At 46.4% G+C, this 17,478-nt stretch overlaps 1 protein-coding gene across 6 annotated transcripts in view; it reads left to right on the top strand.

Moving 5' to 3' along the window:
• The window catches only part of SCLY (selenocysteine lyase), a 215,140-nt gene that overhangs the window by 164,194 nt on the left and 33,468 nt on the right, over nucleotides 1-17,478 (top strand). The gene's annotated exons all lie outside the window — the stretch shown is intronic.

Raw genomic sequence — 17,478 nt, 5'->3', positions numbered from 1 at the left:
AGACCTCAGTTAAAGAAACTGTGCCCAGAGGAGATGGACAATATGAGGAAAGGATTTTGTTAATCTAAGGGCAAGATTCATACCAGCCCACACCATCCACACCGTATAACCTGGAATATACGCAAAAAGAAATAAATTACCAAGGTAATTTGTCCGGCGCTGTTGAGAGGGTATGCTTATCCTTTACAGCTGCTGTTTTAAAGGGATAGTTGGTCCCTGAATAAGTGATAAAAGGTAAGGTATATACAGCGCTACCAGAAAACTGGATATGGGAAAATAATCACAATTTATTAAAAGACATTGTTGCAACAAGTAAATTCATATATAAAAGAAGGACAATATTTTGTCATTAAAAAATAAATAAATAAAGAAATATATATAGGGCAGGCACAGCAATTTTTGTTTGATAAATTACCACACGAGGAGACCGAATAGATATACTGGTATGAGTCCTTGGAATGGTAGCCACAGTCCTAGGGAGCAGTTTGCAGTGCTAGCAGATGAAGTCCAAATATAAGAGGCAGATCTTTCAGATGTTTGATCCGGACTGAGGTGCGTCCTGTTGGATTAGTGGATCTTTCTGCGCCTCGTGGACATCCGCTATTTTTCCCAATTAGCTGGTGGACTTCTAGGCTGGTTTCCAAGTTCCAAGAATAGTTCCAGTGATATACGGCTCCTGAGGAGCCGTATATCACTGGAACTATTCTTGGAACTTGGAAACCAGCCTAGAAGTCCACCAGCTAATTGGGAAAAATAGCGGATGTCCACGAGGCGCAGAAAGATCCACTAATCCAACAGGACGCACCTCAGTCCGGATCAAACATCTGAAAGATCTGCCTCTTATATTTGGACTTCATCTGCTAGCACTGCAAACTGCTCCCTAGGACTGTGGCTACCATTCCAAGGACTCATACCAGTATATCTATTCGGTCTCCTCGTGTGGTAATTTATCAAACAAAAATTGCTGTGCCTGCCCTATATATATTTCTTTATTTATTTATTTTTTAATGACAAAATATTGTCCTTCTTTTATATATGAATTTACTTGTTGCAACAATGTCTTTTAATAAATTGTGATTATTTTCCCATATCCAGTTTTCTGGTAGCGCTGTATATACCTTACCTGGAATATACGCAACCAGTTAACAGTATGAACAAAAAACAGTATCAGCTAAAGACTGATCTCAACTGTAACATAACCCTTATGTAAGCAACAACTATATACAGCCTTGCAGATTTTGTCCGCACTGGGACGGGCACCCAGCATCCTCTACGGACTAGTAGAAAAAGATTTACCGGTAGGTTTAAAATCTTATTTTCTCTTACGTCCTAGAGGATGCTGGGGATTCCGTAAGGACCATGGGGTTTATACCAAAGCTCCAGACCGGGCGGGAGAGTGCGGACGACTCTGCAGCACCGGCTGAGCAAACGCAAGGTCCTCATCAGCCAGGGTACCAAACTTATCGAACTTTGCAAAAGTGTTTGAACCTGACCAGGTAGCTGTTCGGCAAAGCTGTAAAGCCGAGACGCCTCGGGCAGCCGCCCAAGAAGAGGCCACCTTCCTAGTGGAATGGGCCTTTACCGAATTTGTTAACGGCAATCCTACCGTAGAATGAGCCTGCTGAACCGTGTTACAGATCCAGCGAGCAATAGTCTGCTTCGAAGCAGGAGCGCCAACTTTGTTGGCTGCATACAGGACAAACAGTGCTTCTGTTTTCCTAACTCGAGCCGTCCTGACTACATAGATTTTTAAGGCCCTGACTACATCCAGGGACTTGGAATCCTCCAAGTCACTCGGAGCCACAGGCACCACAATAGGCTGGTTCATATGAAATGAAGTAACCACCTTAGGCAAAAATTGAGTCCTCAACTCTGCTCTATCCACATGGAAGGTCAAATAGCGGCTCTTGTGAGACAAGGCCGCCAATTCGGACACCCGCCTTGCAGATGCCAAGGCCAACAACATGACCACCTTCTAAGTGAGAAATTTCAATTCAACCGTTTGAAGAGGTTCAAACCAGTGAGACTTCAGGAACCGTAACACCACGTTAAGGTGTCACTGGGGGCCCAAAAGGAGGCTGGATGTGCAGTACTCCCTTTACAAAAGTCTGGACTTCTGGGAGAGAAGCCAATTCCTTCTGAAAGAAAATAGATAGGGCCGAAATCTGTACCTTAATGGAGCCTAATTTTAGGCCCATATCCACTCCTGTCTGTAGAAAGTGGAGAAAACAGCCCAGATGGAAATCTTCCGTAGGAGCATTCTTGGCTTCACACCAAGAAACATACTTCCTTCAGATACGGTGATAATGTTTCGCCGTCACCTCCTTCCTAGCCTTTATCAGAGTAGGGATGACTTCCTCCGGAATACCTTTTCCCAGCTAGGATTCGGCGTTCAACCGCCATGCCGTCAAACGTAACCGCTGTAAGTCTTGGACCACGCAGGGCCCCTGTTGTAACAGGTCCTCCCTGAGAGGAAGAGGCCATGGATCTTCTGTGAGCATCTCCTGAAGATCTGAATACCGGGCCATTTGAGGCCAATCTGGAACAATGAGTATTGTTTTCACCATTTTTTGTCTTATGATTCTCAATATTTTTGAGATGAGAGGAAGAGGGGGGAACACATAGACCAACTGAAACACCCAAGGTGTCACCAAGGCGTCCACCGCTACTGCCTGAGGCTCCCTTGACCTGGCACAATACCTCCGAAGCTTCTTGTTGAGGCGTGACGCCATCATGTCTGTGTGAGGAATTCCCCAAAGACTTGTTATCTCTGTAAAAACTTCTTGATGAAGTCCCCACTCTCCTGGATGGAGATCGTGTCTGCTGAGGAAGTCTGCTTCCCAGTTGTCCACTCCCGGAATGAAGACCGCTGACAGAGCGCTTACGTGATTTTCCGCCCATCGAAGAATCCTGATGGCTTCCGCCATTGTCACTCACCTTGTCCCGCCTTGGCAGTTTACATGAGCCACGGCTGTGACGTTGTCTGATTGAATCAGAACCAGTAGGTCGCGAAGAAGATCCTCCGCTTGTCGTAGGCCGTTGTATATGGCCCTCAATTCCAGTACGTTGATGTGTAGACAAGCCTCCTGGCTTGACCATAGCCCCTGAAAATTTCTTCCTTGTGTGACTGCTCCCCATCCTCGGAGGCTCGCGTCCGTGGTCACCAGAACCCAGTTCAGAATGCTGAACCTGCGACCCTCTAGAAGGTGAGCACTTTGCAGCCATCACAGGAGAGACACCCTGGCTCGGGGGGACAGGCTTATCTTCTGATGTATTAGTAGATAGGACCCGGACCACTTGTCCAGGAGGTCCCACTGAAACGTCCTTGCATGAAACCTGCCGAAGGGGATGGCCTCGTAGGCTGCCACCATTTCCCCCAGAACTCGAGTGCATTGATGAACAGACACTCTTTTTGGTTTTAGCAAGTCTCTGACCATGTTCTGGAGGTCCTGGGCTTTTTCCATCGGGAGAAAAACCCTCTTCTGTTCCGTGTCCAGAATCATGCCTAGGAATGATAGTCGAGTCGTTGGAATCAATTGTGACTTTGGCAGATTGAAATTCCAACCGTGTTGTTGTAGCACTCTCCGGGAGAGCGACACGCTCTTCTGCAATTGATCTCTCGATCTTGCTTTTATCAGGAGATCGTCCAAGTATGGGATAATTGTGACTCCCTGCCTGCGCAGGAGCACCATCATCTCCGCCATCAAATCCTCGGGGCCGTGGAAAGCCCAAACGGCAACGTCTGAAACTGGTAATGACAGTCCTGTACAGCGAATCTCAGGTACGCCTGATGAGGAGGATATATGGGAACATGAAGGTATGCATCCTTTATGTCGAGTGACACCATAAAATCCCCCCTTCCAGACTGGAGATGACCGCCCGGAGCGATTCCATCTTGAATTTGAACTTTCTCAAGTACAGGTTTAGGGATTTTAGATTTAAAATGGGTCTGACCGAACCATCCGGCTTCGGGACCACGAACAGGGTCGAATAGTACCCTTTCCCCTGTTGGACTAGGGGAACCTTGACAATCACTTGCTGTTGATACAGCTTTTGAATTGTAGCGAACACTACTTCCCTCTCTGGGGGAGAAGCTGGCAAGGCCGACTTGAAAAATCGGCGAGGGGGCACCTCTTCAAATTCCAGTTTGTAGTCTTGGGATACAATATCCATTGCCCAAGGATCCACGTCTGACAGAACCCAGACCTGGCTGAAGAGTCGAAGACAGGCCCCTCAGTGGAGCCCCAGCGTCATGCAGTGGATTTAGTAGAAGCCGGGGAGGACTTCTGCTCCTGGGATCTAGCCGTAGCAGGCATTCTTTTCCCTCTAGCCTTACCTCTGGCGAGGGAAGATGTGCCCCGACCCCTTCTGGACTTACGCGACCGAAAGGACTGCATCTGATACTGTGGAGTTTTCTTTTGATGTGGGGGAACAAAAGGCAAAAAGGTAGATTTACCCGCGGTAGCTGTGGCAACCAGGTCCGCGAGACCTTCCCCAAATAAAACTTCACCTTTGTATGGCAAAACCTCCATATGTTTCTTTGAGTCGGCATCACCTGTCCATTGGCGAGTCCACAGGGCGCGCCTAGCAGAAACCGCCATGGCGTTGGCTCTCGAACCCAGCAGCCCAACGTCTCTTTGAGCATCCCTCATATATAAGACTGCATCTTTAATGTGGCCTAAGGTTAATAAATGGTATCCCTATCTATGGTATCAAGGTCAGCTGACAAGGTATCTGTCCAAGCTGCAACTGCACTACACACCCATGCCGATGCTATTGCCGGTCTGAGCAAAGCACCTGTATGCGCATAAATAGACTTTAAAGTAGTTTCCTTCCTGCGATCAGCAGGATCTTTGAGGGCTGCCGTGTCCGGAGACGGTAGCGCCACTTTCTTGGACAGGCGTGTTAAAGCCTTGTCCACCCTGGGCGAGGATTCCCACCATACCCTGTCCTGTGCAGGGAAAGGATATGCCATAAGAATCCTCTTGGGAATCTGCAGTTTTTTATCAGGAGTTTCCCAAGCCTTTTCAAATAACGCAGTACGGATGGTGTAATGGTTAGCGTTACTGCCTCACAGCACTGAGGTCATGGGTTCAATTCCCACCATGGCCCTAACTGTGTGGAGTTTGTATATTCTCCCCGTACTTGCGTGGGTTTTCTCCGGGTACTCCGGTTTCCTCCCACAATCCAAAAATATACTGGTAGGTCAATTGGATCCCAACACAAATTAACCCTAGTGTGAATGTGTGCTTGTGTACATGTGGTAGGGAATATAGATTGTAAGCTCCACTGGGGCAGGGACTGATGTGAATGGCCAAATATCCTCTGTAAAGCGCTGCGGAATATGTGTGCGCTATATAAATAACTGGTAATAAATAAATAATAATAACGCGTTCAGCTCATGAGATGGGGGAAAGGTTACCTCAGGTTTCTTTTCCTTATACATGTGCACCCTCGTGTCAGGGATCAAGGGGTCATCTGTGATATGCAAAACCGTTTTTATTGCAATAATCATATAATGAATACTTTTTGCCACCCTCGGGTGCAACCTCGCTTCATCATAGTCGACACTGGAGTCAGAGTCAGTGTCGGTATCAGTGTCTGCTATCTGGGATAGGGGATGTTTTTGAGACCCTGAAGGGCCCGGTGACCCAGCCGAAGCCATGGATTGACTCCCTGCTCTTTCCCTGGACTCTGCTTTGTCCAATCTCTTATGTAATAAGGCCACATTTGCATTTAAAACATTCCAAATGTCCATCCAATCATGAGTCGGCGTTGCCGACAGCGACACCACAATCATCTGCTCCACCTCCTCCTTAGCTGAGCCTTCCGCATCAGACATGCCGACACACTTGTACCGACACCCCCACACACACAGGGATATAGTTATAAGGAGACAGTTCCCCAATAAGGCCTTTTGGAGAGACAGAGAGAGAGTATGCCAGCACACACCCAGCGCCAACTGACACTGGAAAATAATGTCCCAGATAATAGCGCTTTTATATTAAATTACTGTATAATACACTCACTGTGCCTTACAAGTGCCCCCCCCCCCCCCCTCCTCTTTTCAGCCCTGTGTCACCGTGTTCAGCAGGGGAGAGACCGGGGAGCCAGCTTCTCTGCAGATCTCTGTGGAGAAAATGGCGCTGGTTAGTGCTGAGAGACCAAGCTCCGCCCCCTCCAGCGGCGGGCTTTGGTCCCGCTCAAAATATCTCAAACTGGCGGGGGATTGAAAGAAATACTGCCTCTGCAGTAGCTATGCCAGATATAGAGGCTTTATTGCGCCCCCCTGCGCCCTGCACCCATCTGTGCCCGCTAGTGTGTGTGTGGGAGCAATGGCGCGCAGCGGCGTACCTCAGTGAAGATCTGAAGTCTTCTGCCGCCTTGAAGTCTTCTTTTCTTCTTATACTCACCCGGCTTCTATCTTCCGGCTATGCGAGGAGGACGGCGGCGCGGTTCCAGGACGAACAGCAAGGGGAGACCTGCGTTCCGACTCCCTCTTGAGCTAATGGTGTCCAGTAGCCTAAGAAGCAGAGCCTATCACTTAAGTAGGTCTGCTTCTCTCTCCTCAGTCCCACGATGCAGGGAGCCTGTTGCCAGCAGTGCTCCCTGAAAATAAAAAACCTAACAAAATTCTTTATCAGAGAAACTCAGGAGAGCTCCCCTGTAGTGCACCCAATCTCCTCTGGGCACAGGATCTAACTGAGGGCTGGAGGAGCGGCATAGAGGGAAAAGCCAGTGCACACCGATTCTAAAGTTCTTTATAGTGCCCATGTCTCCTGCGGAGCCCGTCTATACCCCATGGTTCTTACGGAGTCCCCAGCATCCTCTAGGACGTAAGAGAAAATACAATTATCTGGCAGTTCATCTGTCAGATCTGGCTGGTTGGAATCAAACTCTGGTAATGAATGAGAGCAAATGACAATCAACCATTTGCTCCCAACCACTGGAAAACGGAAAAAAAACTGTCATTCATTCGTGATTTAACCAATTTGTCAAAACGACAGGTTTGATCTGCCAGATAATTGTGTAGTGTAGGCCCAGCTTTATGCACATTTTATGTGGATGCTGCTCTAAAAACATAAGAAAACTTAATTTCTCTTACGTCCTAGAGGATGCTGGGATCCACATTAGTACCATGGGGTATAGACGGGTCCACCAGGAGCTATTGGCACTTTAAGAGTTTGAGAATGTGGGCTGGCTCCTCACTCTATGCCTCTCCTACCAGACTCAGTTTAGAAAATGTGCCCGGAGGAGCCGGTCACAGCTAGGGGAGCTCTTCAGAGCTTTTCTAGTAAAATGTTATTTTAGAGTTTCCGAAGAAGGTCATTCCTACCCTGATACAGGCTAGGAAAGGGGTAACGTCTAAACATTACCATTGTATTTGAAAGAAATATGTCTCTTGGTGTGAGTCCAAGAAGTTTCCTGCGGTGGAGTTTCAACTGGGACGTTTTCTCCTCTTCCTGCAAGCAGTGGTAGATATGGGCCTGAGGTTGGGATCTGTGAAGGTCCAGATTTCGTCCCTGTCCATTTTCTTCCAGAAACAATTGGCTGCCCTCCCTGAGGTTCAGACCTTTTTGAAGAGAGTTCTGCATATCCAACCTCCCTTTGTACCGCCTACGGCGGCTTGGGACCTTAACATGGTGTTGCAGTTTCTCCAGTCAGACTGGTTTGAGCCTCTACAGGAGGTTGAGGTAAAATAAATTTACATGGAAAGCTGTCACGTTGTTGGCCTTAGCTTCTGCTAGAAATGTGTCAGAATTGGGGGCTTTGTCCTGTAAATGCCCTTACTTGATATTCCGCAAAGATAGAGCTAAGCTCCGGACACGTCAGCAGTTTCTTCCAAAGGTTGTGTCGACATTTCATATCAACCAACCTATTGTGGTGCCAGTGGCTACTGACTCGTCAATTTTGTCAAAGTCCTTGGATGTTGTGAGGGCTTTGAAAATCTATGTGAAGACGACTGCTCGTCACAGGAAATCGGACTCTTTGTTTGTCCTGTATGATCCCCAAAAAATTGGGGGGCATGCTTCAAAGAAGACTATATCTCGCTGGATCAGGTTCACTATCCAGCATGCTTATTCTACGGCAGGATTGCCGTGTCCAAAATCTGTTAAGGCCCACTCTACTCGTAAGGTGGGGTCTTCCTGGACGGCTGCCCGGGGTGTCTCGGCGTTACAACTCTGCCGAGCTGCAACTTGGTCTGGGTCGAACACGTTTGCTAAGTTCTACAAGTTCGATACTTTGGCCTCTGATGATCTGAAGTTCAGTCAATCAGTTCTGCAGGAGCCTCCGCGCTCTCCCTCACGTTCTGGGAGCTTTGGTACATCCCCATAATACTAATGTGGACCCCAGCATCCTCTAGGATGTAAGAGAAAATAGGATTTTGGTTACCTACCGGTAAATCCTTTTCTCGTAGTCTGTAGAGGATGCTGGGCACTCGCCCAGCGCTTCATTTTCCTGCAACCGTTATCTGGTTCAGTACAATTTTGTTTAGTTATGTACTGCATTGTTACTTGGTAAGTAATGTTTCAGCAGTTGCTGAGTTTTTCAAGCTAGTTAGCTTGATGTGCCTTGTATGTGTGAGCTGGTCTGAATCTCGCCACTTATTGTGTTAAATCCTTCTCTCGAAGATGGTACAGAAATAGAAATTTTTACACTGCGCTCAACCCCGGTTTCTGATTGTGCATGTTTATGCACTAGTGCAATAAATGATAAAATGTTTGAATGTGTATCAAAATAATATTTATTTTAAATGCAATAACTGATTGTCCAGAATTCGCATATATGCGTAATTGAGCTCTGCTTGGCTATAATCAGCCCTGTGCTAGTTGTGCAGGAGCACACTTGCTTCTAGATATGATGAAATGAAGTCCATATGCAAAAATGATAATAATAAATGAAATGGGGAAAAAATAATAATAATTTTAAAAAAAAAGTAAAAAAGAGTCTGTTTGTTAAGCTGCAGGCCGCGGCGTCCCGCTGGTCTGTATTAAAATTAGTGCACTGGTTAGGATGACATGCCGTCACTGATGCTCAAGCAGTATTGGAGGTTAAAATAGAGAAAAAGGGACTCCGAACTGGTCTTACCTCCCCTTGCTCCTGCCGCCGTCACTGTGACTGTGTGACTGTGTTCGGTCACAGGCCGGAGGCCGGTCAGCCTGGGTTCGGTGCCTGTCTTGGGGGGGGGGGGGAGATGCACGCACTGCGACCGCTCTCAGAGCGGTTCGTTGCTGCACTCCCTCCACCTACAGAGACTCACCTTAGTTCTCCTTCTCCGCTGCTGGCTGTGTCAGTGGCAGGCTGTCTCCTTGATGTTTCTCTGCCGTCCGAGGTCACACTTCCTGGTCTTCAGTCACGTGACCGGGTGCCGTCTCTGGTGCTGCTGCTTCTACTTGATCGTGCCGCTGTTGTGGATCGTGTTAGTGAAATGCTCCAGAACAGCGGCACGATTTCATCATTTATTGCACTAGTGCATATACAAGCACAATCAGAAACCGGGGTTGAGCGCAGTGTAAAAATTTCTATTTCTGTCCCATTTATTTTAACAAGTTAGGACCAACTTGTTAACACCAGCAGCACTCCCCGTAACGTAGTATATCTCTGTGCGCAGTCCACCCAACTCTTTTGACTTCTCTCGAAGATGTCCGTCTCCTCGGGCACAGTTTCTAGACTGAGTCTGGTAGGAGGGGCATAGAGGGAGGAGCCAGCCCACACTCTCAAACTCTTAAAGTGCCAATGGCTCCTGGTGTACCCGTCTATACCCCATGGTACTAATGTGGACCCCAGCATCCTCTACAGACTATGAGAAAAGGATTTACCGGTAGGTAACCAAAATCCTATTTTTGCATAATCAAGTCTGAGATCTTCTTCTGTACATTCATGGAATTGGAATTCCTCACACCCTTCCTTGTGAGTTCTTGTCTCATTGCTTGAACAAAATGTTTGAGATCTACCTCCAGATTTCCAGAAATGTAGAAGCCGTGAAGGCCAATCCAGTGCCTTCAACTTTCTTAATTTTTAACTATATTTATAATTATTGTCTTTTGGAAATATCCAACTTGTTCTTAGCTTCAATGTCTTCCCTTACTGTGATAATTAACTTTTATAATTCAGTGATAGTTGAAAGAAGTCTACAATGCACCTGCAAACTATTCTCTGCACCACTGACTGCCGCACTACCCCAGACCATAGAATAAGTACGCTCTTCTTGTTTCATTGTTCACAAATTGTCCTATCTTTACATGCTGTACCCTTTTTCACCATATGTTTCAATCATGGTTGTAGGAAATTGATATTGATTGGACATCTTGGTAAATACGGTAGAAAGGTGTGTGCTATTAGCCTGTGGGATTGGTCATCTTACGCTTAGACCAACAGGCACCAGTGATGCTGTTAAACATCTAACCTGTAGACCCACAAGCCAAATAACCGAATATCGCCCGGTTTGGTTGCTAACATCCAAATGACCTAATATCGCCGCTTGGCTGCTAACATGTGGGTAAATTGGACAGTGATCCTGTCTTTTGAGGTTTGGGCAGAAAGCCAGGATTACTGGCTTTGTGGCCATCCAAAAGGGCCTCTTTTGAACAACTGTCCTCCTTATAGAACCAATAAACAATTGAAGCTTGCACATATGAACCATGAAGATAAATGCCTTATTCAGTAAAAAGAGGATTTTAGTACTCATTGATAAATCTATTTCTCTGAAACCACTCGGGGACACTGGAACAGCATATACTGTAGGGGTGTGAAGCTTGCAACCGGAGGTGTGGCACAATCTAAAATTAAACATTGTGTGCACAGCTGGCTCCTCCCCTTCACGCCCCTCATCTCTCAGTTTGAAAAATTTGTTAGAGAGAATAGGACATGAGATTACAAACCAATGGCGAGGAGCCTACAGTACAACAAATCAAACAGCATCCAAGAACTCTGTTAACAGAAAACTAACGCTGTTCGCACTAACAGTTTAACAAGAACATTGAACACAGCAGGTAGACAGCACCGAGGCGGGCGTCCAGTGTCCCCCGAGTGGATTCAGAGAAATGGATTTATTGGTAAGTACCAAAATCCTCTTTTCTCTTTCATCCACTAGGGGACACTGGAACAGCATATACAGTAGGGGACATCCCAAAGTTACTCCGAAGGGTGGGAGTGCAGTCATTAGCCTGCAAAACTAGACGTCCAAGCTTTGAATCTTTGGACGCAAAAGTATCAAACTTTTCGAATCACGTGAACGTGTGTGCTGACAACCACGTTGCCGTTCTGTAATGTTGAGTCGTAGCTGCCCTCTGGCTTCCGCCCAATGAGGTACCCATTGATCTGTTGTCACCAACCTGAACCGGAACCCGTTTACCATGGGATAATTATTGCATAATGGTAAGCCTAATTTATCTGGCCAGAGCTTGTTTAGATGTTGTCCAACCCTTCTTTGGACTATGAGAAAGAACACACAAATGGTCCTACTTCCTGAAGGACGACGTAAACTTCACATATATCCGTTAAGCTCTGACAACGTCCAAAGACACGTCCCCATCTTCAACTCCTTGAAAAGATGGAACCACAATTGGCTGGTTTACGTGAAACTCCGAAACTACACATGGGAGAAACTCTGCCCTCATACTGAGTTCTGCCCTATCTTCATGGAAAATTAGAAAAGGGACTCTTATACAATAAGGCTCCCAAATCAGAGACCCGTCTGGTCGAAACTAAGGCAAGTAACAGCGTGACTTTCCTAGAGAGATATCTCAGTCCTGCTCTCTCTAAAGGCTCAAAGGTTGCTGAATTGAAATATACCAACACCAAGTTTAGGTCCCATGGCGCTGTGGGAGAACAGAAAAGGAGGTTGTATCCTCAGAACTTCCCGTAAGAAAGTCTGAACCTCATGTAAAGATGCTAAGCTTTGTTGAAAGAGGATGGAGAGAGGCGAAATCTGAACCTTCAAGGAGCCCAAACTTAGGTCTCCATGTAAACCGGCCAGGAGAAAACGTAAAAGTCTAGACAGGTGGAATCTCCTGGAATCCATCCCCCGTTCCTGACACCAGTCCCTGTTTCCTTCCATATTCTGTAGTAGTGCATGGCCATGACCGGCTTTCTAGCTGCTAACATTGTAGGAATAGCCACCTTTGGTATCCCTCTCCTTCTCAAGATCCAGGTCTCAATAGCCATGCAGTTAAACGCAACCTGTTCAGGTCTGGGAGGCACTGCCCCTGTGATAGCAGGTCTTCTCTCCAAAAGGTAGCCTCCAGGGATTTTCCGCTAGTAGCCCCCTCAAGTCCAAGTACCAATTCCTGCGGGACCAGTCTGGTGCAATGAGAATTACTCACACTCTTTTCCGTTTGGCCTTCTTTAGTACCCTGGGTATGAGAGGAAATGGTGGTAAATTGTAAACACTGCCGTAAGACCAAGGAAGTGTCAATGCGTCCACTCCGTTTTCTGCTGACTATCTCGTGCTGGCCACATACCTGGGCAACTGATGGTGTTTCGAGAGGCCATTAGGTATACTTGAGGTAGGCCCCATCTCCTTACCACCATCTCGATTCCTGGATGCATGTCCTGGCGACTGAGATAATTTGCTTCCCAGTTCTCCAGTCCTGGAATGAACTATACCGAAAGGACGATGTTGCACCTTTCTGCCCACAACATCTTTGGCTACTTTTAATGCCATCTTGCTCTTTGTTCCATATTGACGGCATATGTATGCCGTCGTTGTGACATTGTCCGACTGCACCTTCAAGTGTTGACCCATTACTAGGTCTTCGGCTAGGAGAAGTTGCATTGTAACTGCACTCAGCTCGAGAATGTTTATGGGTAGACTGCTCTCTCGTAACGTCCATCTGTTCTAAAACTGATGTTCCTCTAGGACGGCACCCCAACTTCTGAGACTGGCATCCGTTTTGAGGATCCTCCAATCTCAAATGCAGAATCTCTTACCTGCTGCGAGAGTCGTGTATAACGACCACCAATATTAGGGACATTTGGACTTGTGTGAAAGCCATGCAACAAAGAAACTAGTGCGAAGCTGCTCCCTGAGCAACATCTGTAATGTTCTGGAGTGAAGTCTGCCGTACTGTAGAGCCTCCAAAGACGGCACCATCTTCCCGAGCATTTGAACACAGAGGCGTATGGAAACTGTCTGTGCCTGTAGTACCTGAGCCACCAGCCTCTGTATGTCCTGGATCTTTCTCTCTGGTAAGAATACCCTCAATTGTACTGTGTCCAAGATGAGACCTACAAATTGAATCCTTTGAGTTAGATTAGGCTGGATTTTTGGAAATTCACAATCCACCCATGCTGAGTGAAAAATCGATGAGTCGACTGAGCATCTGTGAACAGCTGTTCCTGAGAGGTGGTCTAGATCAGCAGATCGTCTAGCTAAGATATGATCGTGATCCCTAACAGTCTCAAACTTGCGACCCTTATCACCCTGATCTTTGTAAAAATTTTCGGGGCTGATAATAGACCGAATGGAAGGGCCCCAACTGGTAATGATCTTTCACCAGTATGAATGCTAAGTGTGCTTGGTGAGGATTCCAAATCGGGATATGAAGGTCTGCATCCATTATGTCCATAGATACCCTGAACTCCCCCGGGTCTAGGCCTGTACTAACCGGTTGAATTGATTCAGTCTTGAATCTGTAGGCCATTAGAAACTGGTTTAAAACCTTTAAATTGAGTATCCGTCTGGTATTGGTACGACAAAAAAGATTCAAAAAGCATCCCGTTCCTCCTTGAGAGTAGGGATGTGTGTAGCAATTTCTGAATTGCCATCAGTAGTGCCTTCGCTTTTGAAGGAATGACAGCTTGGGCGTTGTAAAGATCTATTTTTAATTTAGGGAGCCAAACCCTGTTGATACAAATTTCTCTTTTCAAGTTTCGGACCCAGTTTCCCTTTCCAACCCTTACCCCCTAATAGGAGGCCCAAGGCGAGTTTGTTTAGAGACCTGATTACTGGCTATTGGGAACAGTCTCTGTTATCCGAGACTCCTCCAGCACGAGACTGAGAACCAAACTAGTTGAATAGTGGACCAGAGTAACTTCTACTGCCTATTGGTATAGTTCTATGATACCCGGTAGGCTCTCCACTTGTCTGAATTTCATTGGACCAAGAAAAGCTTCTCCTCCCAGGGAAATCGCCTTCTAACACGGTAACTATAGCCTCTTTACCGAAACCCGAACCTCCTAGGTCAGTTTGAGATGGTCTTGCAACTAGAAGTTGTATTTCCATGTCAATTCCAACCTACATACGACCCTTGTTTTTCAGTGGGACTGTAATAATAAAGACTGTCCCGTTAACCGACTAGGCAGGGGTGAGCCCACCTTCTTTTCCCCTCTGTGGAATTTGAAATTCCGTTAGTCACAGAAACCATTGGGAGATATAGCTGAGATCGGGATGCTGACCTCCCTATATGTGTTTAACTCTCGGATATGTTCCGCTAGTCCAAAATTTGTATTTGGGAATTTTGGAAGCATTTACTGGCCGCCTCTAGTATTTACGCCTCTAACGGTTCGTCCTCTGTTACGAGAGCCAGTACCTTTTCTCACTCCTACTCTAGGGTAGGAAGGGTTCTAATTACCGTCTCTCGGGCATTTTGTTATACCCGTGTGGATGAAGTAATTTTAACAATGAATTCCACCCTGTTTCGGATGGGCTCGCAGCCCATACTCAAATGTTGAAATATATGTCAAGTTATGTTTTCCTAACCTTGACGGAGCACTGCCCCCTGGTTGTGCGCCCATTCTCAACTGTCGCGCACCCCAGGGCTGTTAACCTTAGTGCTCATTTATTTTAGCAACCAAAGTAATACTTGCGGTCCTATTTACCTTAGATAAACATATACATACCACTCAGCCGTACTTTCACCTTTTAGAATAGGAGGAGAAAGGCCATAGAAATATTGGGAGCTCTGAAGAGTATTTTCAGACAGCTGGAAATCTCATGCTTTCTAGTAAAAAATAAATAAGGAATTTATATAAATACTCATTCAACTATCACCTACAAGACCACCAACTGTTGATACAGATAGAGTTGAATTTGGTGACAATATCTGATGCTCCCTCCTCCGCCCGACCTGTCAGCAGCGTCTGTTGGAGGCATTATGTATATATACACTATTAAGTTCTGTGGGTCTGGTTTTGCCTTCACTACCCCCTATATACAGTATGCCTATATCAAAGTTTGTTGTAATAATAGTAATATATAACCCTAACAGGAAGTGATGTCATAATTACCTACCCTCAATTACACTTGCTATAAATAGAGGTTCTGCTCAGTAGTCCTTTACCCCTTGATGAAGTCTGATGGGACGAAATGCGTTGGGTGCACCTCAATTGACTCTCCGTTTTTAAGATAAGCAGTATTCTCTTATCCTAGATTTTTTATTACTACTGTATATTCGTTTTTATTGTTTTTCTACATTTTTAGAATTCTAGCTATTTCACTTAGTATTAGCAGTACTTCGTCTCCTCCACATTTTAGCACACCCCAAGACACCCCTATTCCCCTCTTCTCATATATTTAAACATATATTTAGATGGATGCCAAAATTAACTGGAGTTACCGTGCTGGTAATAAAGTGTTCTTGGTTTGTGCATTTGATGTTGAAAATGCACCCCCACAGAATACATTGCAGTGCCTTTCATCTTCTTACTAGGCAATGGAAGATTGAAAAATAAAAAAATATATTTTCTCTATCGTCCTAAGTGGATGCTGGGGTTCCTGAAAGGACCATGGGGAATAGCGGCTCCGCAGGAGACAGGGCACAAAAAAGTAAAGCTTTACTAGGTCAGGTGGTGTGCACTGGCTCCTCCCCCTATGACCCTCCTCCAGACTCCAGTTAGATTTTGTGCCCGAACGAGAAGGGTGCAATCTAGGTGGCTCTCCTAAAGAGCTGCTTAGAGAAAGTTTAGTTTAGGTTTTTTTCTTTACAGTGAGTCCTGCTGGCAACAGGATCACTGCAACGTGGGACTTAGGGGGAAAGTAGTAAACTCACCTGCATGCAGAGTGGATTTGCTGCTTGGCTACTGGACACCATTAGCTCCAGAGGGATCGAACACAGGCCCAGCCGTGGAGTCCGGTCCCGGAGCCGCGCCGCCGACCCCCTTGCAGATGCTGAAGCGTGAAGAGGTCCGGAAACCGGCGGCTGAAGACTCCTCAGTCTTCATAAGGTAGCGCACAGCACTGCAGCTGTGCGCCATTTTCCTCTCAGCACACTTCACTGGGCAGTCACTGAGGGTGCAGAGCGCTGGGGGGGGGCGCTCTGAGAGGCAAATATAAACCTTATACAAGGCTAAAAATACCTCACATATAGCCCATAGGGGCTATATGGAGATATTTAACCCCTGCCTGACTGGAAAAATAGCGGGAGAAGAACCCGCCGAAAAAGGGGCGGGGCCTATCTCCTCAGCACACGGCGCCATTTTCTGTCACAGCTCCGCTGGTCAGAACGGCTCCCAGGTCTCTCCCCTGCACTGCACTACAGAAACAGGGTAAAACAGAGAGGGGGGGCACATTAATGGCTATATATATATATATTAAAGCAGCTATAAGGGAGCACTTAATATAAGGATATCCCTTGTATATATAGCGCTTTGTGGTGTGTGCTGGCAGACTCTCCCTCTGTCTCCCCAAAAGGGCTAGTGGGTCCTGTCTTCATTAGAGCATTCCCTGTGAGTTTGCGGTGTGTGTCGGTACGTGGTGTCGACATGTATGAGGACGATATTGGTGTGGAGGCGGAGCAATTGCCAAATATGCAGATGTCACCCCCCAGGGGGTCGACACCAGAATGGATGCCTTTATTTGTGGAATTACGTGATGGTTTATCTTCCCTTAAACAGTCAGTTGAGGACATGAGGCGGCCGGACAATCAATTAATGCCTGTCCAGGCGCCTCAAACACCGTCAGGGGCTGTAAAACGCCCTTTGCCTCAGTCGGTCGACACAGACCCAGACACGGGCACTGATTCCAGTGACGACGGTAGAAATTCAAACGTATTTTCCAGTAGGGCCACACGTTATATGATTTTGGCAATGAAGGAGACGTTACATTTAGCTGATACTACAGATACCGTAAAACAGGGTATTATGTATGGTGTGAAAAAACTACAAACAGTTTTTCCTGAATCAGAAGAATTAAATGACGTGTGTGATGAAGCGTGGGTTGCTCCTGATAAAAAGTTGATAATTTCAAAAAAGTTATTGGCATTATACCCTTTCCCGCCAGAGGTTAGGGCGCGCTGGGAAACACCCCCTAAGGTGGACAAGGCGCTCACACGCTTATCCAAACAAGTGGCGTTACCCTCTCCTGAGACGGCCGCACTTAAGGATCCATCAGATAGAAAGATGGAAGTTATTCAAAAGAATATATACACACATGCAGGTGTTATACTACGACCAGCTATAGCAACTGCCTGGATGTGCAGTGCTGGAGTAGTTTGGTCAGAATCCCTGATTGAAAATATTGATACCCTAGATAGGGAC

This window comes from Pseudophryne corroboree, chromosome 4, assembly GCF_028390025.1.
Source record: "Pseudophryne corroboree isolate aPseCor3 chromosome 4, aPseCor3.hap2, whole genome shotgun sequence".
NCBI lineage: Eukaryota > Metazoa > Chordata > Amphibia > Anura > Myobatrachidae > Pseudophryne > Pseudophryne corroboree.
The sequence above is the reverse complement of the archived record's forward strand: the minus strand, read 5'-3'. Positions and strand labels throughout refer to the sequence as shown.